The sequence below is a fragment of the Hemitrygon akajei genome, chromosome 3 (assembly GCF_048418815.1).
Source record: "Hemitrygon akajei chromosome 3, sHemAka1.3, whole genome shotgun sequence".
NCBI classification, from domain to species: domain Eukaryota; kingdom Metazoa; phylum Chordata; class Chondrichthyes; order Myliobatiformes; family Dasyatidae; genus Hemitrygon; species Hemitrygon akajei.
This window is the reverse complement of record NC_133126.1, coordinates 110,413,344-110,439,808: the sequence shown is the minus strand read 5'-3', so window position 1 is coordinate 110,439,808 and position 26,465 is coordinate 110,413,344. Positions and strand designations below refer to the sequence as shown.

At 47.8% G+C, this 26,465-nt stretch overlaps 1 long non-coding RNA gene across 1 annotated transcript; it reads left to right on the top strand.

The window, feature by feature from the left end:
* The first annotated feature begins 1,685 nt into the window (after positions 1-1,685).
* LOC140723577 (uncharacterized) lies at positions 1,686-26,264 on the top strand. Its single transcript, XR_012097930.1, has 3 exons — positions 1,686-1,792; positions 23,945-24,135; positions 25,648-26,264. It is a non-coding gene; the product is annotated as an uncharacterized lncRNA (long non-coding RNA).
* The last annotated feature ends 201 nt before the right edge of the window (positions 26,265-26,465 follow it).

Sequence of the window (26,465 nt, the reverse complement as noted above, 5' to 3'; positions counted from 1 at the left end):
TTGACATGCAAGGTGAAAAGAAGCAGTCCCAGTAACGCCAGCTCTCTATTCAAGCAACATGCTGGTAAACCTGCTCTGTGCTCTCACTATTGCTGTCACCTCCTACTCACTGATTTATGCAACCTGAATCCAGAGGGAGTTTCTTTTGGTATCTAAAAGTCTGCTACGTGTAGCTGCCGATGATGATAATATCCTCAGCCCCAATCTGCCTCTTTTATTTTCCTTCGTACTAAAGCATACAATGTTTTGTAAGAGCAAACACGAGGAAATCTGCAAATGCTGGAAATTCAAACAACAACACACACAAAATGCTGGTGGAACACAGCAGGCCAGGCAGCATCTATAGGGAGAAGCGCTGTCGACATTTCGGGCCGAGACCCTTCGTCAGGACACAATGTTTTGTAAGCCTGCTCGGAGAGAATAGTCAATAAGGAGATAGCAGAAAACCCTTTCCTAAGATTAAAAGTGAGGTCAGAAGCATCAGGGATTCAAAATAAATGCCACAAGTGGCCTGATCTGAAGGTGGTCCCCTAGTAATGGCTCAGATGAAATGACTAAGCAAAGTTATGAACTGGGTGGTGAGGGTGGGAGGCGAGAGCAATACCTTGAGGATGGAAAATTAGGATGGTTGTTAAACCAGGAGCCACCTGCTGCAATCAATTTCCCACTAAATAGGTTTCAGCACTAAACCATCCATTGATGAGACATACAAGATGGGCTTCTGGGGCAGCCATGAAATGGGGGAGATTCAAAGGAAAGTGCCAGTTACTACAGCTTTCACATTCAGTGTCTATACCTACAGGGTGAAATATTTATCAATAAACTAATTTTCAAAGGCCTTGAAGCCAAAGTTCCATATGCACAAGAAGAAATTAATGTTAAAATGAACTCCCAGTGGAAATCCCCTAATATTTTACTCCACCATTTTACTTAAATCAAAGGCGCAGAGTTTCATTTCAGTCTCAGCAACACTTATAACAAGTGGAGAGTGGACACAATCTAAACGACCACAAATATATATCAAATCAAACTAATATGTCAGGGTGCTGGCAGCTGGAGGGAGGTGATGTTATCCTGTTCCCCAGAGTTGGGAGTACAGGAAAACTCTGATAATCTTCTGTCTATCAGGAAAAAAACTGATCGTTCAGGATCTGGCTCTCTTCCACTCACCCAGGCTCGCTGTGTGCGGGACGATGCTGGAACACCTTGTGGGGCGAGAATTGCTTCTGTCCTCTCCGCCTCAGCCAGCGATGATGGCGACCTCAGGCGAACATGCTGCCGAAGACGCTCCGGCGTCAGCGCCTTTACGAAGGCGAGGAGACAAGCTCTTCCCGGGCCGCGGGAGGAACTCGGGGTGGCCACGCCGAGCACAGTGGCGGGGATCAGCTGCCAATGCCCCCAGACTTTCCCCCAAACGGCGCCGTCTGCTGCCCAGTCCTTCCCTCATTGCTTCCGCCCACGGCCTCGGCTGGAAACGCCGCTCAGCGCCTCTCCGAGGGCCCGGTGGTCACGCTGCTCCGCCGGCGTTAGGTCGAGGAGGGCCCGCAGGGCATCTCCCTCCGGTGCCGGGGCAAGGTGCACCGCCGTCTCGGTGGGACTCCACCCGTTGTGCCAGCGGCCAGTTTGACTTGCGCCAGGTACGGCTCCAGGCGGCCGGTACCGTCGTATCTGGGGAGCTTCAGGGTGGAACCTGCGGGGCAAATCGTCGAGGCTCTTCGGCCTTCCTGTTGCTCTGGCGGCATCTGCCCTGGTGCCCGTCCTCCCATGGCTGCGGCGTCTCAGGTTCCCGGTGGTGAGTGATCCGCTCCGCTCTGTCCCCCGGGTTGGGGAGCCTTTGGGACGGTCGCTCGGTCGGGGCTCCCCGGGAAGGCTCGATGCTCGGTTCCCAGGTCCCGTCTTCCCGAGCCCCGCCCGTGGGTGCGGGGGAGGCATACTGCTCGGTCCCTCGTCTTATTCCCCGGGTCTTAAGGCACTTTATCGCCGTCGTAGCTCTTCCATCTCGTCGTCGATCTCGTATCCCAGTCTTGACACCAATGTGGCGGAGCATTTGGCCCATAATGACCGACGATTAAGCTTGTTAACTCAACAACCGTTTTTTTGTGATAAACACAAAACAGACCGGGCACCCCGACCCAGAGAATGAACACAAACAGTCTCACAGCGACGGGGGAGGTGACCATCACACACCCTGGTTACAGTCAGGGTGACCCACAGATACACAAGCAAATAACTGTATAACCCAAGCTAAAATGTAACAATAAATGAACTGGAATTTCCCAGTATAATCCCACAAAAGCATTTTAACACAAAGAACAATAAACAGTGCTGGTCATTAGAAATGCAGGGGCTGGTTGCCCCCCCCCCCCAAAGAGTCACAATATTATATTGACCTTACATATATTATCTATATATTGACATATATGGATAAGGTCATCTACTAGCAAATGCACAAGTACACTGGCACATTGGTCTATGAAATATACCTTCAATACTTCAACCTCAGCCAAACAACATTCCTACCTAGCAATTACTATTACTCCAATAGTCTCTCTCTATTACATCTCTCTCTCTCTCTCTCACACACACACTCACACTCACACACACACACACACACACTCACACTCACACACACACACTCACACTCACACTCACACACACACACTCACACTCACACACTCACACTCACACACACACACACATCCTTTTCAACTCACTCAAACCTTAGTTCCTGAGCACACTTTTAATTCACTAGATTCATGAGAAATTTTATTCTAAAACTGGGTAACATCTGAAAAAAAAATAGAATTCTGTGTCTGATGGAGCATTCATAGGAATAACTTCCAGTGGCCTGCCAACCTGGCATTTCAACACTGCCAATGTATTGAAGAGGTCAGATTTTTGGCAATTTATCCATGGACTGTAACACCCTCATGAACACACTTCCCCCACAGGCCACGTTGGCAGATGGCGATTGACTACCCTCAGTGTTTAGACAGGGTCCTTACCGTGTCCAGGGTGTTCAGACCTCCAAGTGTCAATATCCTGATTTAACATCAATGAAAACCACTTGAGATTATTACACGAATGCATGCGATAGTTTCAGTGAACGTACTGCTTACCGATCAATTCAAAGAGAGAGAGAGAGCTTCGCACAGGTCGGGGAGAAGTGCGCAGATGCAGTAGCTCGTCATCGTGCAAGGGCGCTGAGAAAGCTCCCAAATAATAGAGAGACACTGTCTAGCGGAGCGGGCATCAGAGTAGTGCAAGTCAGAGTAGTAGGGTTTTGGTTCATGGGGGCTTTGGCGAGGATGGGCCTAGGCGAGGTAAGTTACTTTCCCCCCCTAACAAGAATAGTGGTTGTGACTGTGAGGCCAGATTACTGTTCTAGGTATCAGATGAGGGATGTCCGGGAGACTTCCAGCCTCCCTGATGGCCTCATCTGCACCAGGTGCATCGAGCTGCAGCTCTTTAGAGACCAAGTTAGGGAACTGGAGCCACAGCTGGATGACCTTCAGCTTGTCTGGGATAGTGAGGATGTGATAGACAGGAGCTACAGGCAGGTAGTCACCCCGGAGCCACAGGAGACAAAGTGAGTGACCATTAGGAGAGGGAAGGGAGGGTGTCAGGTAGTGGAGAGCACCCTGTGGCTGTCCCCCTTATCAGTAAGTACTCCTGAGTGTTTCTGAGTGCTGTTGGAGAGGGGGGTATGACCTACTGGGGGAAGCAACGGTGGCCGTACCTCTGGCACAGAGTCTGGCCCTGTGGCTCAGAAGGGTAGGGAAAGGAAGAGGATGGCAGTAGTGATAGGGGACTCTATAGTTAGGGGATCAGACAGGCGATTCTGTGGATGCAGGAAAGAAACACGGATGTTAGTTTGCCTCCCAGATGCCTGGGTCCAAGATGCTTCTGATCGTGTCCACAATATCCTGAAGTGGGAATTTGAACAACCAGAGGTCGTGGTACATACTGGTACCAACGACAAAGGTAGAAAAAGGGTGGAGGTCCTGAAAGCAGACTACAGGAAGTTAGTAATAAAGCTGAGAAGCAGGACCTCAAAGGTAGTAATCTCAGGATTGCTGCCTGTGCCACACAACAGTCAGCATAGGAATAGAGTGAGATGGAGGTTAAATGCATGGCTGAAGGATTAGAGCAGGGGGCAGGGATTCAGGGTTTTGGATCATTAGGACCTCTTCTGGGGCAGGTGAGACCTGTACAAAAAGGACGGGTTGCACTTGAATCTGAGAAGGACCAATATCCTGGTGGGGAGGTTTGCTAATGCTGTTGGGGAGGGTTTAAACTAGATTTGTAAGTGAAGAGGCAAAAAATGGGGAGGTTGGAGCACAAGTAGAGACAGCTTGTGGGAGTTGGTGAGGAAGGATCGGCAGATGTTAGAGCAAAGATGCACTCAGCCTGATTGTTCGAGATGAATCTATTGATGCACCATCAATAACTCACTCTGAGACGTAAGAAACGAGATATTGGCTTTTATTGACTGGAAGAATGAACAACACTACATCCTGGAGAATGAGGTCGGGCTCAGGCCTCAATCACCTTTATACAGGGGTCTGTGGGAGGAGCCGCAGGAGCAGTCAGCAGGGGGTGTGTCCAGACAGGTATATGTAGTTCACCACATTCACCCCCCCCCCTTTGTTTTAAAAAGAGTCCCCAGGTGGCGAAGTTTCTTACAAGTATATTTACAGGTTAAGTCTATCAGGTGGTCGAATCTGTCGCTGCGATCTACGTAGCTCCGGCTGTGATTGCACAGGTGCCGGAGGTGGTGATTGCACAGCTGCCGGTGGTGGTGATTGCACGTGTGCCGGAGGTGGTGATTGCACAGGTGCCGGTGGTGGTGATTGCACAGGTGCCGGAGGTGGTGATGGCACAGGTGCCGGAGGTGGTGATTGCACAGGTGCCGGAGGTGGTGATTGCACAGGTGCCGGAGGTGGTGATTGCACGTGTGCCGGAGGTGGTGATTGCACAGGTGCCGGTGGTGGTGATTGCACAGGTGCCGGTGGTGGTGATTGCACAGGTGCCGGAGATGGTGATTGCACAGGTGCCGGTGGTGGTGATTGCACGTGTGCCGGAGGTGGTGATTGCACAGGTGCCGGAGGTGGTGATTGCACAGGTGCTGGTGGTGGTGATTGCACGTGTGCCGGAGGTGGTGATTGCACAGGTGCCGGAGGTGGTGATTGCACAGGTGCCGGTGGTGGTGATTGCACAGGTGCCGGTGGTGGTGATTGCACGTGTGCCGGAGGTGGTGATTGCACAGGTGCCGGAGGTGGTGATTGCACAGGTGCCGGTGGTGGTGATTGCACGTGTGCCGGAGGTGGTGATTGCACAGGTGCCGGAGGTGGTGATTGCACAGGTGCCAGTGGTGGTGATTGCACGTGTGCCGGAGGTGGTGATTGCACAGGTGCCGGTGGTGGTGATTGCACAGGTGCCGGAGGTGGTGATTGCACAGGTGCCGGTGGTGGTGATTGCACGTGTGCCGGAGGTGGTGATTGCACAGGTGCCGGAGGTGGTGATTGCACAGGTGCCAGTGGTGGTGATTGCACGTGTGCCGGAGGTGGTGATTGCACAGGTGCCGGTGGTGGTGATTGCACAGGTGCCGGTGGTGGTGATTGCACAGGAGACGGAGGTTATGCTGGTTCTGGCCTAACTGGAGGTGTCAGGGATCTCTCACGTGTGTACGAGGTGCCCGGAATAGACGCGTATGAGACGCCCGGTACATGAGCGTCGTGAGCAGTCTGGGTGGGACACGGTGTGCGCGGTGTCACCTCGGGTACAGGGTTCATAGTTACCGTGGAGTGTTCGGGGTAGTGGTCTGCTGCTCCTGTGGGCGCCAGGTCGCGGACGGAGACCGTGTCCTCCCACCCATCAGGTAAGACCACGTAGGCATACTGGGGGTTAGCATGCAAAAGGTGAACCCTCTCGACCAGCGGGGAGTATTTATTACTCCTCACATGTTTACGTAGCAGCACTGGCCCCGGGGACGTCAGCCAAACTGGTAGGGTGGTCCCAGTGACAGACTTCCTGGGAAAAGAGAATAGGCGTTCGTGAGGGGTGGCATTGGTGGACGTACATAACAGGGAGCGGATAGAGTGGAGTGCCTCAGGGAAGACCTCCTGCCATCGAGAGACCGGCAACCCTTTTGACTTAAGGGCTAAAAGTGTGGCCTTCCACACTGTGGCATTCTCCCTCTCCACCTGTCCATTCCCCCGGGGATTGTAACTCGTGGTCCGACTAGTAGCAATGCCCCTAGCTAGCAGGTACCGGCACAGCTCGTCACGCATAAAGGAGGACCCTCTATCACTGTGGATATAGCAGGGATATCCAAACAGAGTGAAGGGCTGGCGCAGGGCTTTTATGATGGACGTGGTAGTAGTGTCGGGGCAGGGAATGGCAAAGGGGAATCGCGAGTACTCATCAATAATATTGAGAAAATAGACATTGCGGTCGGTGGAGGGAAGGGGGCCCTTAAAGTCAACACTCAGTCGCTCAAAAGGGCGGGTGGCCTTGACAAGTTGCGCCGTGTCAGGACGGTAGAAGTGCGGTTTGCACTCAGCGCAGATTTGGCAGTCCGTGGTCATCGTCCTGATGTCCTCCAGGGAGTACGGCAGGTTCCGGGCTTTTACGAAATGGTAAAATCGGGTGACCCCGGGTGGCAAAGATCTGCATGGAGGTTGTATAGCCGGTCGAGCTGCGCGCTGGCACACGCTCCCCGGGATAGGGCATCAGAGGGTTCATTGAATCTGCCAGGCCGGTACAGGATATCATAATTGTAGGTGGAGAGTTCTATTCTCCACCGCAAAATTTTATCATTTTTGATTTTGCCCCGCTGTTGGTTGCTGAACATGAACGCAACTGAGCGCTGGTCGGTCAGCAAGGTGAACCTTTTGCCGGCGAGATAGTGCCTTCAGTGCCTAATAGCTTCCACTATGGCCTGGGCTTCTTTCTCCACCGCAGAGTGTCGAATTTCAGAGCCTTGAAGGGTACGAGAAAAGAATGCTACTGGCCTGCCTTCCTGATTGAGGGTTGCGGCAAGCGCGAAATCGGAGTCGTCACTCTCTACTTGGAAGGGAATGGTCTCGTCCACCGCATGCATCGTTGCTTTAATAATGTCCCCTTTAATGCAGGCCTCAGCAGAGAGGGGAGAAGTGGTAGACTTGACCGGGGGCGGGCCTTGTCTGCGTAATAGGAAAAAAACCCAGGCACCGTCTGAGGGCTTTGAGAGTGGTGGGAAGAGGGAGTTCTAACATACGGTCGGGGTCAGGGCCAATGACCCCGTTTTCCACGAGATACCCAAGGATAGCGAGTCGGGTGGTTCTAAACACACACTTGTCCCTGTTATAAGGTTCAAAGCTTCGGCCACTTGGAAAAATCATTGGAGGTTGGCGTCGTGATCCGACCAGTCGCGACCACAGATGGTGATGTTATCCAGATAGGGAAATGTGGCCTTCAGGTTGTACTGGTCCACCATCCGGTCCATTTCCCTCTGGAACACTGAGACACCATTGGTGACACCGAAGGGGACGCACAGGAAGTGATAGAGCCTGCCGCCCGCCTCGAAGGCGGTGTAGGGGCGGTCCTCTGGGCGGATGGGGAGCTGGTGATAAGCGGATTTCAGATCTATGGTCGAGTACACCTTGTACTGAGCTATCTGGTTGACTATATCCGCGATGCGGGGTAGGGGGTACGCGTCAAGCTGCGTGAACCTATTGATGGTCTGACTATAGTCCACAACCATCCTATTTTTCTGCCCAGTCCGAACAACAACCACCTGGGACCGCCAACTGCTTGTGCTTGGCTCGATGATCCCCTCCCCGAGCAGCCGCTGCACCTCTGACTGAATAAAGGCCCTGTCCCCTGCGCTGTACCTCCTGCTTTTAGTTGCCACCAGTTTACAGTCGGGGGTCAGGTTGGCGAACACGATGGGGGAGGGATCTTGAGGGTGGAGAGGCTGCAAGTAGTGTCAGTAGCACAGCTATCGGCATGGTGTTGGGCGGCATGTTTTTGCAGTCACAAGTCCGCACGAGTGCCTGTAGAGCTCGGAGAAATTCGGCGGACGATTCCGCAGGGCGCTGTCTGCGCATGGCCAAGCGATGTCTGGCGTAGACGGCGTTCACCGGCCGCAGGTACTGTCTTTTGAGGGCGTCAAGTGCCCCTTCATAGGTCGAGAGGTCCCTGATGAATGAATAAACTTTTGGGGCGACTCTTGAGAGGAGAATTCTGTGCCTAACAGCGGGGTCAGTTGCACGAACCTCCTCCAAGTATGATTGGAAGCATGCAAGCCAGAGTTCAAAGGCAAGAGCTGCTTCAGGGTCTTGGGGGTCCAAATCCAATCTTTCCGGATGTAAAACGGTTTCCATGTTTTAACTTCCAGTCAATAAAATTGATGCACCATCAATAACTCACTCTGAGACGTAAGTGAGATATCGGCTTTTATTGACTGGAAGAATGAACAATACTACATCCTGGAGAATGAGGCCGGGCTCAGGCCTCAATCGCCTTTATACAGGGGTCTGTGGAAGGAGCCACAGGAGCAGTCCAGACAGGTATATGTAGTTCACCACATCTATTTTAATGCACACAGTATCATAAACAAAGCAGATGAACAGGGCATGGATCAATATGTGGAACTGTGACGTTGTGGCCATTACAGAGACTTCGATTGTCTCAGGAGCGGAAATGGCTGCAGAGTGTGCCAGGCTTTAGATGTTTCAAAAAGAAAAGAGAGGGAGGCAAAAGAGGTGGGGGTGTGGGATATCAAGGAGCAGATGGGGGGGGGCAGATTCTGGAATGGTGCAATAATAATTGGGTTGTTGTGATGGGAGATTTTTACTTTCCTAATATTGATTGGCATCTCCTTAGAGCAAGGGGTTTGGATGGGGTGGAGTTTGTTAGGTGTGTTCAGGAAGGTTTCCTGGCGCAATATGTAGATAAGCCTGTTAGAGAGGCTGAACTTGATCAGATATTGGGAAATAAACCTGGTCAGGTGTCAGATCATCTGAGGGAGAGCATTTTGGAGGTAGTGACCACAACTCTTTCTCTTTCACCATAGTGCTAGAGAGGGATAGAAGGAGAAAATTTAGGAAAACATTTAATTGGGGTGGGGGAAATATTTTGCTATTAGGCAGGAACTTGGGAGCAGATGTTCTCAGGGAAATGCACAGCAGAAATGTAGCAAATGTTCAGGGAACATTTGCATGGAGTTCTGCATAGGTATTGTAACACGCTGTAAGGTTTCACTGCTAATGTAATGGCCTCTCTGTAATGTTCCACTGCTGAGGTAATGGTTTCTCTGTAGCAGCAATGTTTGGGTTATGACTAGAGATAACGGGGCATGCTAGCCAATGAGCGGGATGTTGTTCTTTCTTGTGTGTCTGGGAGCTGGGAATTCACGGTATTTTGCCGGGGAGAGATGAGGACAGAAGACGCAAATGGAGAGAGTTGGTAGACCGCCGGACTCAGTGATGATTGGAAGGGGTCGATGGTGGATGAACGGACTTATCAGTGAACTCCAACATTGTGGATTAGACTGTTTCATGAGAGTGGGCCCTTTTTCCTTCTTGTTTTCTTTATTAACCGTATAGTCAAAGTAAGAATTATTAACCTCAATCATTTAATTGCATTTTGTGTACTGTTTATTATTTCGTGGTACTGATTTGTAACAGGGGACACATCGCGCAGCATCTACCCAAACGAGATTTCTTAAGTTTGGCCAGGCCAAGGGTTATCACCTCCTATATTAAGCCACTAGCTGATGTGAGAGTTACAATTGTGGGGGCTACGTTCGGGATTGATTCCGTTGGATACTGTGTGATTACCCTGAGCAATGAACCAGTGGGGTAGATATTCGTATTCCAGGTGAATTGTTAATTCGCCTGTTAAGTATCGTTGAAGTTGTGATAGTGGGCGGAGGTTTGATAAAATGGCTGGCGCAGCTCTCGCTTTAATGTAGACCAGTGCAGAAGTAGCGGTAGCTGGGGGGGAGAGATTTCAAAGACAGAGTTCTATTGTTTCTGAGGAGTGAGGGGAAAGAGTGGTCAGATTTGGAATGCCTAATTAGTCCATGTTCCCCGGTGAAGAGTGAGAATTCTGAGTTAGTATCTGCCCTTACTTCTCTGGCAAATAAATGGAAAAATCAGATTCAAAGTCCCAGCTAATGCAGGCTCCGCCTATTCTCTGGAATAACCCCCTCCCCTGAAGGGTAGGAGGTGTTTGAGACTTGGGCAGAGCAGACTCAGTGGTTAGATGAGTGGCAGTGCTCTGATGATGACAAGTGACAGAGATTGGTTGAAAGTTTGACTGGGCGGGCCGCTGACATTCTGAGAGCCGTCAGGTTGAAATATCCGGTAGCGACAGCTGTCAATTATCTGCAAGCACTGGACAATGCTTTTGGCCCGACAGGAAGCCCACTGGAGCTCATGGTGGGGTTTCAGAACATCCGGCAGGAGAAGGGGGAGAAGTTTTCTGCTTTTATTTTTTGGCTAGAGGGGCAGCTAAATTGGTTGCAGCACAGAGGGGTCATTCAGGCGGCTGAGGTGGATCAGTTAAGAGCGGACCAGATAGCCAAGGGTGCCCTGTCCCAGGATCTAATTGCTTGGGCTCCTGGACAGTCTCGTAAGACTCTTTTGTTGAGCTGATCAGAGGGGTACGGGAAGAGGAGAACGCGGAGAGAGGAGGCGTGAGAGGACACCGTCAGCAGGGTACAGTCCTTGGTAGTCCCTGCAGTGAAGTGACCACAGATAGTCTACCCTGGGGAGTGGTAGAGGCGATTATGGCAGAGTTGAGAACAGAGGTATATCAGCTGTTATCAGCGGGTGTGACCCCCCAATATGATGGAGCTGATGGGAGGGCGGAATCCCCAAAGGGACGATCAATGCGGAGGGATGCTGGCAGTAGGTGTCACGCCAGAAGGAGAGTGAGCCCCCCTGGGTACCTCAGTAGGGAGAGTCATTGGGAAAGCTTAGAGGAGATCCAGTGAGGGGACGGCCTGGTGTCTCTGGGGAACACGTTCCCAGCAATATATCAAGGAACCCCCGGAAGCAAAAGACCCAATTCCTGAAGACTTAGTGCAACCATGCTCCAGTGTGTCACTATGGATAGAGGGTATTTATACTAAAGCCATACTCAACACCAGGTCGCAGGTCACATTGTTAAACCGTTCGTTTTACAACCGGTATCTGAAGCATTTACCACTGACACCATTCAGGGCACTGGAGATCTGGAGGCTTAGTGCTGGGAATTATGTGTACAATGGTTATTTGTCAGTGAAGTTGGAGATCTCAGAGGCCGATGTGGGAGTGTCTGAGGTCTTTGATACATTGGTGCTGGTTTGTCCAGACCCTGTTGAGAAGGTCGGCGTTTCAATTCTGGTGGGGACCAACACCCCTCTTGTGAGGAGGCTCATGGGGGCCTGCAAGGAGAAGGCTGGGGAGAGCTTTCTGGGAACATTGTCCGTGCACCCAGGGTGTAATGCCGCTTTTGAGGAGGTGCATGGTTGCATAGGGCCAGATACCAAATTTAAAAGAGGGACTGTCTGGTTCACCCAGTCGAAGCCAATGGTAGTACAGCTCGGGGAAGTAGCAAGAGTGATGGGAGCACCCAAGTTTCCCAGAGTGCCTGAGAGCCTTAGTGGATGCTCTGGAAGACCACGAGGGGGAGTCAGAATTTCCTGCTGGGGCACTGGTGAGGTCCAAATTGCAGAAGCCCTCGGTTGACAGGAACGCAGGATGGCAGTGATTGTCAGGAACACTGTGAAGAGGGAGGTCACCTTCAAGCGGGGGATGCCCCTGGAGCATTTGGTCCTGGTGACGGTAATGTCTAGTGTCCCTGTGAGATAAGCTGGGGAACTATTGGAAAAAGGAGAGATGTTGACCACTGAGTCATTCAACTTTGGGGACTCCCGGGTTCCTGCGGGCTGGAAGAGGAGGCTGGTAGAGAAGATGTTGAAGCTGGAATGTGTCTTTTCCACTGGCAAGTTTGATGTGAGTTGTTCCAAGAGCACGTGTCACACTATCAGGATACCCCATTCAGAGAAAGGTTGCGGCAACTGGCCCCTGCAGAGGTGGAGGACATTTGGCAGCATTTGTGTAAGTTGAAGGAAGCTGGGATCATCACTGAGTCCTGAAGCCCCTATGAGTCCCCAGTAGTGGTGGCCTGAAAGAAGAATGAGAAGGTATGGATGTGTGTGGACTATAGGACTCTGAACAGGTGCACCATCCCTGACCAGTATACTGTCCCGAGGGTTGAAGACGCGCTGGCCTGCCTGAGTGTTGCAAAGTGGTTCAGTGTGCTGGACTTGAGAAGTGGATATTACCAGATCCCCATGAGTGAGGCCGACAAAGAGAAAATGGCAATTATATGTCCCCTGGGATTTTTCCAGTTCAAAAGGATGCCCCAGGGAACCTCGGGAGCTCTTGCAACCTTCCAGTGGGTCATGTAGAAGACAGTAGGGGATATGAACTTGCTTGAGGTATTGGTATATCTGGATGACCTCATAGTGTTTGGATCCACCTTGGAAGAACATGAAGCGAGGCTGCTGAAGGTGCTGGGCCTCCTGAAAACTGAAGGGTTAAAACTTTCCCTGGACAAGTGCCAGTTTTGCCAAGCATCTGTCAGCTATGTTGGGCACATAGTCTCACGGGATGGAGTAGCTAAAAATCCAGCTAAGATTGAGGCAATTACCACTTGTGCTTGTTCCTCGGGTTCTGTGGTTACTATCGGAGGTTCCTGAAGGGCTGCCCAAAAAGTGAGTCAGCTGTTGAATTAGCTTCTGTGCGGTTACACTCCCTGGAGAAGAAAGGGAGGGGGAGAAAAGGACAGGAGGGTGGAGAGTATCTTAGCCCGTTGAACCCTTTGGACCGAGGTGGGATGCAAAATGTGAAGAGGCCTTTCAGTCACTGAAGTAGCTGCTGAACCAGTTGCTGGTGCTGGCTTTTGCGGACCTCCAATTGCCATATGTACTGCACACAGATGCCAGCCGAGAGGGCTTAGGGGGCGTCCTGTATTAGGATCAGGGCACCAGGCTGAGGCCCATTGCATTTGTCAGCTGGACTCCCAACAATCATCAAGGTCTTTTTCCATAGTGAATACTGAAGTAAAGTATTTATTAAGTACCTCTGCTATCTCCCCCGGTTCCATACACACTTTTCCACTGTCACACTTGATTGGTTCCATTCTCTCATATATTAACCTCTTGCTCTTCACATACTTGTAGAATGCCTTGGGGTTTTCCTTAATACTGCTTGCCAAGGCCTTCTCATGGCCCCTTCTGGCTCTCCTAACTTTATTCTTAAACTCCTTCTTGCTAGCCTTATAATCTTCTAGATCTCTACCTTTAACTAGTTTTTTTGAACCTTTCATAAGCTCTTCTTTTCTTCTCGACTAGAATTACAACAGCTTCTGTATACCACGGTTCCTGTACCCTACCATCCTTTCCATCTCATTGGAATGTACCTATGCAGAACTCCACACAAATACCCCCTAAACATTTGCCACATATCTTCCGTACGTTTCCTGAGAACATCTGTTCCCAATCTTATGCTTCAAAGTTCCTGCCTTATAGTCTTATATTTCCCCTTACTCCAATTAAACACTTTCCTAACTTATCTGTTCCTATCCCTCTCCAACACTATGGTAAAGGATATAGAATTTTGATCACTATCTCTAAAATGCTCTCCCACTGTGAGACCTGACACCTGACCAGGTACATTTCCCAATACCAGATCAAGTACAGCCTCTCCTCTTGTAGGCTTGTCTACATACTGAGTCAAGAAACCTTCCTGAACACACCTAACAAACTCCACCCCATCTAAACCCCTTGCTCTAGGGATACGCCAATCAATATTAGGGAAATTAAAATCTCCCACCACAACAACCCAGTTATTACACCTTTTCAGTATCTGTCTCCCTATCTGTTCCTCGATCTCCTTGTTACTATTGGGTGGTCTATAAAAAACACTCAGTAGAGTTATTGACCCCTTCCTGTTCCTAACTTACACCCACAGAGACTCAGTAGACAATCCCTCCATGACTTTCTCCTTTTCTGCAGCCATGACACTATCTCTGATCAACAGTGCCACGCCCCCACCTCTTTTGCCTCCTTCCCTGTCCTTTCCGAGACATCTAAAGCCTGGCACTCGAAGCCTGGCATTCCTGCCCCTGAGCCATCTAAGTCTCTGTAATGGCCACAACATCATAGCTCCTGGTTGTCAAATTATGGGAAAGGTGTGAGCGCAACAGAGATTGGTATCATTGATGAGTGTGGAGCATAGGGCAGTGGTATCCTTGAGGTGTGCCCATGTCAGCAAGGAGGAGATGTTATTACCAATCCTTACTAACAGTAGTCTCCTAATGAGGAAATCAAGGATCCACATGCAGAGGGAGGTACAGAGGCCCGTGTTTAGAACTTTGGTGTTTAATGTGGAGGAGATAATGGTATTAAATTCCAAATTGTAATCAATAAACAGCAGTCTGATTTATATTGCACTGTTGTCAAGGTGCTCCAAGAGCAGAGTGGAGAGCCAGTGAGATTGCCTCTACTGTAGACCAGTTGTGATGGTAGGCAGATTGCAGCAGGTCCAGGTCTTTGCTCAGGCAGGAGTTAGTTCTAGTCTCGAAGTACTTTATTACAGTAGATGAGAGTGCTACTGGACAATAGTCATTGAGGTAGCTCTTCTTGGGCACCGAATGATTGCTGACCTTTTGAAGCAATTGGGCACCTCAGACCACAGCAGTGAGAAGTTGAAGATGCTCTTGAATGCTGCAGCTGGTTTGTTTGCATAGGTTTACAGTTACATCCAGGACAGCTTGCCCTTGTTCACCCTCTCTAAGGATGATCTGACACTGATCTCCAAGACAGATCATGGGGTTGCCAGATGCTGCGAGGATCTGCTCACATGTAACGTTATTCTCCCTTTCGAAGCATGCTTAAGAGGCGTTGAACTCTTTGGGGAGTCAAACATCTTTGTCATTTATGCTATTAGGTTTTATCTTTCAGGAATTAATGGCACACAAACCCTGCCACAGCTGTGCATCAAATTGCATTTCTAATTGGCTTTTCACTGTTACAATGGCCTTCATTAGGTTCTACCTGGATTCTGAGCAGGATTCTGGATTGCTCAGATCTAGCCCTCAGCAGAATGCGTACCTCTTGGCTCATCCTGGGCTTCTTGTTGAGGTAAACTCATTATGTCCTCCAAGGCACACACTCATTCACAAAGGCCTTCCTGAAGTTGGTAACGGCTGTACCATATTGGCTCAGGCCCAAAGACAAATCTCGGAGTAAAGTAAAATCCACCAATTCAAAACAGTCAAGTAAGAGCTCACTCACCTTTCTGTCATGGTCCAGATTGGATTCCCTTTAAATTTACCTTATTTGTGTTACGATCTGTACTGTTGACTCCTTGTTCCCCTTTAATTCCCTGTTTTCCCATGTCCCTCGGGCTTGGTGATTAAAGGCAATTTACTCTCGACTGAACCGGCAGTTTATAAGTCTCCAGCTTCAGCCGTTCGGGGCGAGAGCGTTATGGAGCGTTAATGAAGTCACCAAAGCTAGTGTGAGCCAAAGTCATCTAGCCGGAACTAACTAAGTTTCTTGCCAGAGCAAGCCAAGTCTCCTCCCGAAGCAAGTGCCGGCAAGCCACCTTCCCTGGCCAGAGCAGGTCCGGCAAGGGTAACCCGCCAGGGTGAGTCAGGAGCTCACCGCTGCTTGGAGCAAACTTGTGCCCAGTTATAGTATCATCTATCGTTGTGTGGTCTCTGTATCTGTATCCTGTGTTTAAAAGGGGTCCCGGCCCTGTACCCTAGAAGGGTCCTGACCCTGTGTCAAGAAGAGTCCCGACTCTGTCCTATGTCTAAGGAGGATTCCCGGCTCAGTGTTTTATGTCCTGTGACTGAGTCTGTCCCATGAATAAAAAGAGTCCCGGCTCTATGCCCTGTGTCTAAGGAGGAGTCCCGGCTCAATGTTCTATATCCTGTGTTTGAGTATCAAGTCCAAGCTCCGAGGTTCTAGTATCAAGTCCTGGCTCTGGTGTTCAAGTATCAAGTCCAGGCTCCAAGGTCCGTGTTCTGAGTCCCGGCTCCGAGGTCCATGTTCCGAGTCCTAGCTCCAATCCTCAAGCTCCGATTCCTGAGCTCCAAGTCCTAGCCCAGATCCTGAGTCCCAGCCTAGTCCAGGGCCTGAACCTTGTCCATTATGCCTATTCCCGTTTCCACTTTGCTCTCCTTGACTTCTCTCTGTTCCATCCTTGCATCACAGCTCTCCTTGTGACTAGTAATAAACTCTATTTAGTTAACCCCACAAAACTGTGTTTTGTGTCCTGCATTTGGGTCCTCCCCCAGCACCCTTGCCCCCACATTGCGACACCTTCACAGTCCTCACTACTTGTGCTGAGGTTCTTAGTCTTTACCTGTACACTGGCTGTAGAAGTCTAGTCAAGCGTGGGCATAGGATGGCACAGTAAGCATTCTTGATGTTGGTGTAGCAGTGATTGAGTGTGTTGACTCCTCTGGTTCCACGAAGACATGTTGATGGTAGTTTGTCAGAGAAGCTGTCCAAGTTGCAGTCCCCCATGATGATTAGATGGAGATCAGGGTGTGACCTTGTGACTATTGTTCACAATGCACTGCTCCTCAGGAGCCAGTGTGACATTTGTTAGGAATGGGATGTGCACTGCAAATAGTGGAGAACTCCTTTGGTAGATAGAATGGATGACAGTAACCTCCAGAAAGAACAGGACTGAGACAGAACCTCCATGGCTGTGCACCATGAATGGTTAGCAATCTTGCACTCAACATCAAAAAGACTAAAGAATTGATTGTAGACTTCAAAAAGTGAGCGAACACAGGCCCATCCTCACAGAGGGATCAGAGGTGAAAAGGGTGAACAATTTCATGTTCTTGGGTGCTAACATCTCAGAGGATCTATCCTGGGCCTGACATATCAGTGTCGTTACAAAGAAGACATGAGAGCAGCTATATTTCATTAGGAGTTTGAGGACATTTGGTGTGTCACCAAAGACAGTCGCAAATTTCTACAGGTGTACTGTAGACAACATTTTAATTAGTTTCATCTCAGTCTGATATGGAGGGGGGCACTATACAGGATTGAAATAAGCTGCAGAAAGGTGTAATCTCAGTCAGCTCCCTCATGGGCACTAGCCTCTCAGCGTCCAGGATATCTGCACGGAGTGATGGCTCAGAAAGGTGGCATCCATCATGAAGGATCCCCATCACCCGTGACATGCCCTCTTCACATTGTTACCATCAGGGAACAGGTACAGGAGCAGAAGGCACACACTCAATGATTCAGGAACAGGTTCTTCCCTCTGCCATCAGATTTCTGAATGGACAATCAACTCATGTACATACCTCACTACACCTTGTTGTACTTTGTATTTAATTTAACTCACAATTTTAATTACCATGTCTAGCAATGTATGGCTGCAGCATAACAACAAATTTCATGACAGATGCCAGTGATATTAAACCTGATTCTGATTCTGAGGTAAACACCACTGCCCCTGCCTTTACCAGGGTGTGGTCTGTGCAATGTAAGGTGAAACCCTTGGGTTGAGTTCCTAAGTCCAGAGTGGTGGGGCCCTTCTGCTGTCCCCCTGGTCCTGTGATTTTACTCTTATTTTTTCAGTTTTATTTTCCAGCGACGGTACTGTGATCAGTAGCCACTAAACAGTGCACCCTGATGCCTTTCCAATAGCCCACTAAATCCAAACTAATCATCAACAACACTAATCCTACATTAATCCCATTTTATTTTCCATCCCATATTCTCATTGACTCCTGTCAGATTCTACCACTTACCCACAATTAGGAGCAATTTACCGTAGGCCATTAAACTACCAACCCACAAGTCTTTGGCATATGGAAGGAAGCTGGAGCATCAGCAGATAATTACAGAAAGAACAAGAAAACTCCAAGCAGACGCAGTGGGGGCCAGAACTGAACCCAGGCCAGTGACTCTACTGGCTGTGCCACTGTCCCATCAATAGCTATTGAAATATGCCAATTTCTCATGCGACAGAAATGGAGCCACCCAAATGCAGTAGACTAGTGTCCTCTTGGCTCTGGGGTAGCAGATTGTATCTTGGATATCTGCTTATTTTCTGATCCTTAGGGTACTTCCAGGAGTTAGGAATGATGAGTAGTTTTAATTCCAAGATTTCAGTTTGTTTTAGAGTACAATAAACATACAAATTCTAGGCAAACTAAATAGAGAGCTGAGAAACTGTGCTAAGGAGGTGTATGGATGCAAAGACATAGGAATAAAGAACCCAGGAAGCCAAGATGGCTCCTCTGAAAAACCTGTTACTTTTGTAATAGGAAATTACATCACATGGATAACGTACTAATACTTAGCCAATGAAAAATGAGAAAGGTGATAAACCGTTAGTTTAGCTGCTTTACCGATTTCTGCCAGTGAGTGTGAAAAATACATCAGTTTGTAAAAAAAAATACAAATCTTATAAAAAGTATTATTTTTTTAAATGGCGATTTCCAATTGCTCAGAATTTCAGGAATCTGTTTGTCATTCAGATAGCCAAGATAGGAAGCAAAAGATTCCATGATCCCCGTTCCCTCCACATTAACCTACCAACCCCCACCTCTCGCTCCATGCTCTTGCTGTTGGCTATCATACAGACTATTTCCACTAATGCCAAGGTACCTCCACAGTGAAGCCTCACAGCCATCCTCTGATGTGATCTTTTCCATCTTTTCCACTTTTAACCAGCCAGCAGGAAGTACTAGGATAGCCAACAGCAACTGAGAGCCAGACTCGTACAGAGAGGGAAGGGACAACCAGTCAGGGTGCTATTGATTGTGGCAGATTTTTGCAGTATTTGTTTTGTTTTGGGTTTTTGTTTGTTGTTGCCAAATGGACACTGTGGTGGCCAACGTTACATAGAAGGTTAAGCTGTGGGACAGTTAATGAATCAGGACCTAGATATCAATGAATAGGAAGGTGTAAGTCATTGAACCATAAAGTTATACAGCATAGAAAGAGAGTCTGTGGCCCAATTTTTCCATGCCAACTGAGTTTCCTGTTCCCATTTGCCTGTGCTTGGCTCATATCCCTCTCAACCTTTCTTCTTCATGAAGCTGATCTTTTAAACTTTGTAATTTTACCTGCCTGTACTATTTAAAAAACTGCTGAGCTGTTAGAAGTATCTTCTGCTGCAGCCGTGAAAGGCATGGAGCACAAAAGTTCTTGGTCATGCCCAGCTTTAAGATTTGGGCAAAATTGTCCCAGCCCAATCTGCAGAGGGCTGAAATCAGAACAGGTGGCATGTTCAGTGAGAAATCCCTTTCTGTGAAGACTCACTCATTGCTTCTTGCTGAGATGCAGGTGGAAACTCTCTCCCACCTTGAATGGATAGTCTCTCACTGACAGCTTTTCCTTCCTCTGTTTTCCTACATCCAACTGAGTTAGCTCTGCTCAGTTCAGCCTCTGCTTACTTTCCAGGTTACTGCTCACCCTTCAATCAATGCTGACTAACACACCATGTACAACACGCTGGAGGAACTCAGCAGGTCCAGCAGCATCCGTGGAAACGAGCAGTCAACGTTTTGGGCTGAGACCCTTCATCAGGACTGAAGAGGGAGGGGGCAGGGGCCCTATAAAGAAGGTGGAGGGAGGTTGGGAAGGAGAAGGCTGGTAGGTGCCTGGTGAAAAACCAATCAGAGGAAAGATCAAGGGGTGGGGGAGGGGAAGCAGGGAGGGGATACGCAGGAAAGTTGAAGAAGGAATGTAAGGTGAAAGCACTGTGTAGTAGAAGAAGGCAGAATCATAAGAGAGGTGATAGGCAGCTGGAGGGAGAGGCAGAGTGAAACTGGGATGGGTGAAGGGAGAGGGAGGGAATTACCGGAAGTTGGAGAATTCAATGTTCATGCCAAGGGGCTGGAGACTACCCAGACGGTATATGAGGTGTTGCTCCTCCAACCTGAGTTTGGCCTCATCATGGCAGTAGAGGAGGCCATGTATGGCTATATCCGAATGGGAATGTGAAGCAGAGTTGAAGTGGGTGGCAACTGGGAGATCCTGTCTGTTGTGGTGGACGGAGCAGAGGTGCTCGACAAAGTGGTCCCCCAATCTGCGTCAGGTCTCGCCAATATAGATGAGGCCGCACCAGGAGCACCGGATGCAATAGATTACCCCAACAGACTCACAAGTGAAGTGTTGCCTCACCTGGAAGGACTGTTTGGGGCCCTGAATTGTGGTAAGAGGTGGTGTAGGGACAGGTGTAGCAATTACACTTGCAGGGATAAGTGCCAGGTGGGAGATTTGTGGGGAGGGACGTGTGGACCAGGGACTCGTGGAGGGAATGATCCCTGCAGAAATCGGAGAGGGGTAGAGAGGGAAAGATGTGCTTAGTAGTGGGGTCCTGTTGAAGGTGACAGAAGTTGCGGAGGATAATGTGCTGGATCTGGAGACTGGTGGGGTGGTAGGTGAGGACAAAGGGAACTCGGTCCCTGATGGGATGAGGGCTGAAGTGCGGGAAATGGAGGAGATGCGGGTGAGGGCATCATTAATGACAGCAGAAGGGAAACCACGATCCTTAAAGAAACAGGACATTTGAGATGTCCTGGAATGGAAAGCTTCATCCTGGGAGCAGATGCGGCAGAGACGAAGGAACTGGGAATAGGGAATAGCATTTTTACATTTGGCAGGGTGGGAAGAGGTATAATCAAGGTAGTTATGGGAGTCAGTGGGTTTATAGAAGATGTCAGTGTACAATCTGTCTCCAGAGATGGAGACTGAGAGATCAAGAAAGGGGAGAGAAGTGTCCGAGATGGACCATGTGAATTTGAGGGCTGGGTGAAAGTTAGAGGCAAAGTCGATGAAATTAACGAGCTCAGCATCAGTGCAGGAAACAGCACCAATGTAGTCGTCAATGTAGCAAAGGAAAAGTTGGGGAGCAGTACCAGTATAGATTTGGAGCATAGACTGTTCCACATAACCCACGAAGAGGCAGGCATAGCTGGGGCCCATGCGAGTGCCCATAGCTACACCCTTGGTCTGAAGAAAGTGGGAAGAGCCAAAAGAGAAGTTATTAAGTGTGAGTACCAGTTCCGCCAACCGGAGGAGTGTGGTGGTGTTGGGGAACTGGTGAGGTCTTTTGCCAAGAAACTAGCGGAGGGCTTTGAGGCCTTCTTGATGGGGAATGGAAATGTATAAGGATTGGACATCCATAGTGAAAATGAAGTGGTCAGGGCCAGGGAACTGGAAGTTATTGAAGAGGTGGAGGGCATGGGATGTAGCGCGCTACCTGGGAGCAAATGTTTTTTGCAGAAGCCTTGAAAGCTAAGCAACTGGAGTCCCACAGCTTTAGGTAACCTCAGACAGCATAAACAGGATTAGGATTTCTAATATAACCAGTGGAGATCTATAGGATCCACTTAAATGCACTCATCTTTCCCGTCACTGGCTGCTTTCATCTGTGCAAGAGTAGGGCAGAGCATTATCTGGAATTAGAGCTCCATATTGGAAGTACTAGACTCAGATAAGTATGACACTCTTCACCCTCACCTCCCCTACCCTCCCCCTGTCCTCCACCTTTGTTCCCTTTCACACACAGGTCCCGCCCCCTACACCCATCTTCATCCTCTTCCCCTTCACACACAGGTCCTACCTCCCCCCACACACACTCCTTCCACCCTATTCTAGTTCCATCTGCCATTAACTTCTCTGTAATGGTTCATATTCTCATCTCCTTGACATCAGAATCCAGTCCTCCTGAGTGATTTGTGTCCCTGCTCAGCTCTCTCCTGTCTTCCCTCTCCCCCTTCCCCCCACACACCACTGCCCCATCCATTTTTATTTTTTCCCTTCTGTCTTTGCCTCTATCTATCACCCATCTGCCACTGTCTCCCAATGTCACCCCTGTTCACCTCCCCTACCGGGCATCACCTGCCTCAATCCACCAATCACTTCAGCTGTCTCCTTCCTCCTTCTGCTCTCTATACTGGCCACTCTCAGTCCCGATACTGATATAGGGGTTTACCTGAAATGTTGCTTTCCTCCGATAGATCCTGTTCATTCCACTGAGTATCTCCTGCAGGTTCTTCGTTGGTCCTCATTCGGCATTGCACATCGATTGGTACCATGATACTCCTCCGGCTGATGGCTGTTAGTGACAAAGTGGTGGCAGGTCTGTCTTATCTGATGAATGTGCAGAAAGTGATGGATTGCCTGACTGAGACAGACTACAAGTCACATTTTGGTCCTTCGTGGTGTTTATGTGAGCTCCCTGAGTGTGATTCTCCAGCAGAGTCAGTGCAGCCTCTGCACAATCACTCACAGGATGCAATCATCACCTGTCCAATAAATTCCACACATGTACACGACTCGTTCTTTATGTTTCTTTGTAACACATATCAAATCATTGAAGCCGAGACAGAAAGACTGACTTGCAATAACTGATCAGCTGTGTTGAAATAGGAAAGGCCTTTTCTGCTAACTGGGCTTAGGTAATTTCTGGAAGGTTTCTCTCTCCACACACTACCTGACCTGCTAAATATTTCCAGCACTCTCTGTTTTTAATTTTCTTCGGTTAGCCATATGCTGAAGGATGCGATCTTGAACTGTTGATCTCCCAATCAATCTTGTGGCCCTTGCACAGTATTTGTCTACCGGCACTTTCTCATGTTCTGCATTTGCAATCTGCACATAATTTGTACGGAATGATCTGTCGGGATGATGTGCATAAAAGCAGCTTTTTGCTGTATCTCACTCTCAGTACGTGTGCAAATAATAAAGCAATACCAGTAACTCTGTCTTATCAACATCACTCTTGACTCTGGAGCGGCAATCTTGCCTCTGCAGAAAATGAGCTCAGACCCAAACCCCACTGTAGATAACACAGAGCAAAATCCAGTTTGATCCCTTGGTGCAATACTGAAAAATTGCTGTTCCATTGCAAATGCCTTATTTTTTCTTTAGGAATCATTACACAAGAGCAGCTTTCCTCTAAGTTGTATGTAAAAGAGTCATTAATGTGGAGAGCATTCTGACAGGCTGCATTACTGTCTGGTCGGGTGTGGGGGGCTACTGCACAGGATTGAAAGAAGCTGCAGAGATTTGTAAATTTAGTTGGCTCCATCTTAGGTACTAGCCTACAAAGTACCCAGGACATCTTCAAGGAGGGGTGTCTCAGAAAGGCAGTGTCCATTATTAAGGACCTCCAGCACCCAGGGTATGCCCTTTTCTCACTGTTACCATCAGGAAGGAGGTACAGAAGCCTGAAGGTACACGCTCAGCGATTCAGGAACAGCTTCTTCCCCTAAATGGACATTGAACCCATGAAACCTACCTCAGTAGTTAATATATATCATTTCTGTTTTTTTGCCCGATTTTTAATCTATTCAATATACATATATTGTATTTGATTGATTGATTTATTCATTTATTTATTTTTATTTTTTTCCTTCTTTTTCTATATTATGTATTACATTGAACTGCTGCTGCTAAGTTAACAAATTTCACAACACATGTCGGTGATAATAAACCTGATTCTGGTTCTGATTCTAATGAGAAGCATAACCTTTCTCCTGCTATCCTGGCCAATAGTCATCTTACAATTGACCATTTCAGTCACTGAAATCATTGTGAGAGGTTGTTAAGTGTACATAGCTGAAGAAATTTTACTGAATAGAACAGTGGCCGCATCTCAAAAGTACTACGCTGCTTGTGAAAGCCATTAGGATGCAGCTCAATACATGCATCAACAAGTTATATTTTATTATATGACTGTTCCCTCAAATTTTGCAATTGTTTTGGTCTGATTACCATGTACATTTAGCAATTTCTCCTCAGCAAGCCTGAACATGTTCCTCCCCAAGAAGTTTGGGAAAAAACTGAGTGACTGAAGAGGATATTTTCTTCTGGGAGTGTTGCTTTCAGCAGTTTTTTTCTGTGTTTCAGTGAGTTTCAATAAACTGAACAACATTGACAATCTGGACTGAATGGATCTCTTGTCAGTGAACGTTGCTTAATGGCCAGGAGACCAGTTCCATCCTCACATAGCCATCTGCTGTCTGCTTGCTTTGAGAGCATCCAGAAATACTTGCCCTCTCACCCACTCCAGGGAAAAGTGCATCTCGATCTGAGAACAGGTAATCAGGCTGCTTCTGCTGTGGGGAATGAAGAGAGAGCAGTACCTCGACAGCCAACCATTCAGTTTAGCTTCTTTTTGAAGGAGATTTAATCTTGAATTATTCCAAGAAAAATATTGCATGTAGACCGGTAAAAGGATATGGTTTGAACTGTTTGTGTCCAGCTGATGACTGACATGATGGAATTTAAAGGTGCCTACTTCACTGTTTAAAATGTTGTGGAGTTATAGGGAGCCACAGAGTCGTGGAGATAAGCAGCATAGAAGGATCAAATCTGCATCGAACATCATTCACCAATGTTACATCAACCCCATTTTATTCTCTTCACTTTCTCGTCGGATCCCTGTAGATTCTACCATTCACATACACACTGGTGTCACTTTACAGCTGCCAAGTAATCTACCAACTTGCATGCCTTCGAGACATGGAAAGAAATCCACACAGTCACAGGGAGAATGTGGAAACTCTGCGATTCATGAGGTTAGTGTAGGAACCAGTTCTACCTTGTGAGGGCTGCAGCTCTATCAGCTGCACCATTGTGCTGCCCTAATCTTTAAACCTTAACAACGGATTGGGAGATGCGATGGTAACTTAGAGGTAAGTGTGAGGCTATTACAGCTCAGAGCGTTGGAGTTCTGAGCTCAATCCCGGCATCCTCTGAAAAGAGTTTGTATGCCCTCCCCGTGGAATGCATGGGCTTTCTCCAGTTTCCTTCCAAAGACATACTGGCTGGTCAGCTAATTGGTCACTGTAAATTGTCCCGTGATTAGGCTAGGGTTAAATCAGGGGATTGATGGGTGCCATGGCTCAAAGTTCTGTTCTACACTGTATTGCTAAATAAATAACTAAGCAATGCATTACCTTTTGCTGATAAAGACTAATGACGTGTTCTTATCTGAAATTGGTGTGCATGCAAAAGTAGAATGCAAGAAATGCCATGCTTTATCTGAAATGACACCTGGCCAGAAGAGACTGTACACATCAGGAAGCAACCTCTTTGCAGATTTTTCTGGTACACTATCACTGTCCTCAGCCTCTTTATTGAAACATTTCTGTGGAATAGCTTAAATTAAGTCCAAAACAGGCTGTGCTCCTATAATCAGCTTTGAATTTGCTCTGTAATTCGCCTTGTCTGCAGATAACAGTGTCATCAGTCAAATAAAGTGTTCGGACTATGTGCCCATCAAAGTTGAACAGCTGGATTAATTGGGATTTATTGTTGTAAACCAGGGATATCTTTCAACAAATGTTCTCATTAGATTTCTGTACTGCAACGGCTTCCTCAGGAGACTGTTGGCTGGGCAGTTGATGAAAAGGGAAATTGGTCCTAAATTGAAGTTAAGATCTCCTTTTGCCATTTAATTTCACCACAAATTGCAATGTTTCATTTTTTTTTATTTCACCTTTCTGCACCATTGCGTTTCTCTGCACAATTAAATACTATTTATTTCTAATGTTTCTCAGTTAAAAGGGCGTTGACTTGAGACATTAACTCTCTTTCCCTCTCCACAGATGGTGGCTGACGAACTGAGTATTTCCAGAGCTTGCTGCTGTTATCACATCAATGGGTGAAAACAACTTCCCTCTATGATCTATCTTACGCTCGGCACAGAGAATAGTCAGTGAAGATCATCACCTACTTATCTTTGCCTTAAAGAAAGAAGTGGAATCCAAACAACAGTACCCTACTTTAACAGAGAAATTGAACAAGGATTAAAAGTACAAAAATAAGATGTTGAAATGTGATTGTAAATGGTTCTGAGAGTCTATATCATGTCAGAGACTTAAGGAATTAAGATGTTTCAAAGGTAAATAAATTAAAGCTAGAAACTATGCTGAATGTAATCTGAATTAAGAGTGGAAATAGTGAATAAGGAATAATTGCATTGTTGAAATAGGGGCAAGAGGAACACTACACATTACGTAGACCCAAAACAACAGATATTTCTTCAAGAGTAGCCTCTAGTAGCGTTCCGTGTTGTTAAGCTGTTTTGTGTCGTGCCTACCTCCAGATGAAACAGATTTTAGAATTGTAATCAGTGTTTATATGAATGATTGTATGTAATATTACAAATTACTAAGCATTAAACATGATATGTTAATGCTCCATCAAATAAAGATGCGGAGTAATCACATTGACCACAGCTAGTTGGAACCTTTCTTCATGAGACAAATTGGCTTAAATCAGAAGTGACAAGGATGAGCTGATACATTCTGTATCATGATCTCCAACAGGGCATCCCAATTAATGTGTGTCAACTATACTTAATGAGTTGTACCAAATTACTGGCTAGGTAATGAGTGGATGTATTTACAGTTTGCTCTTACTC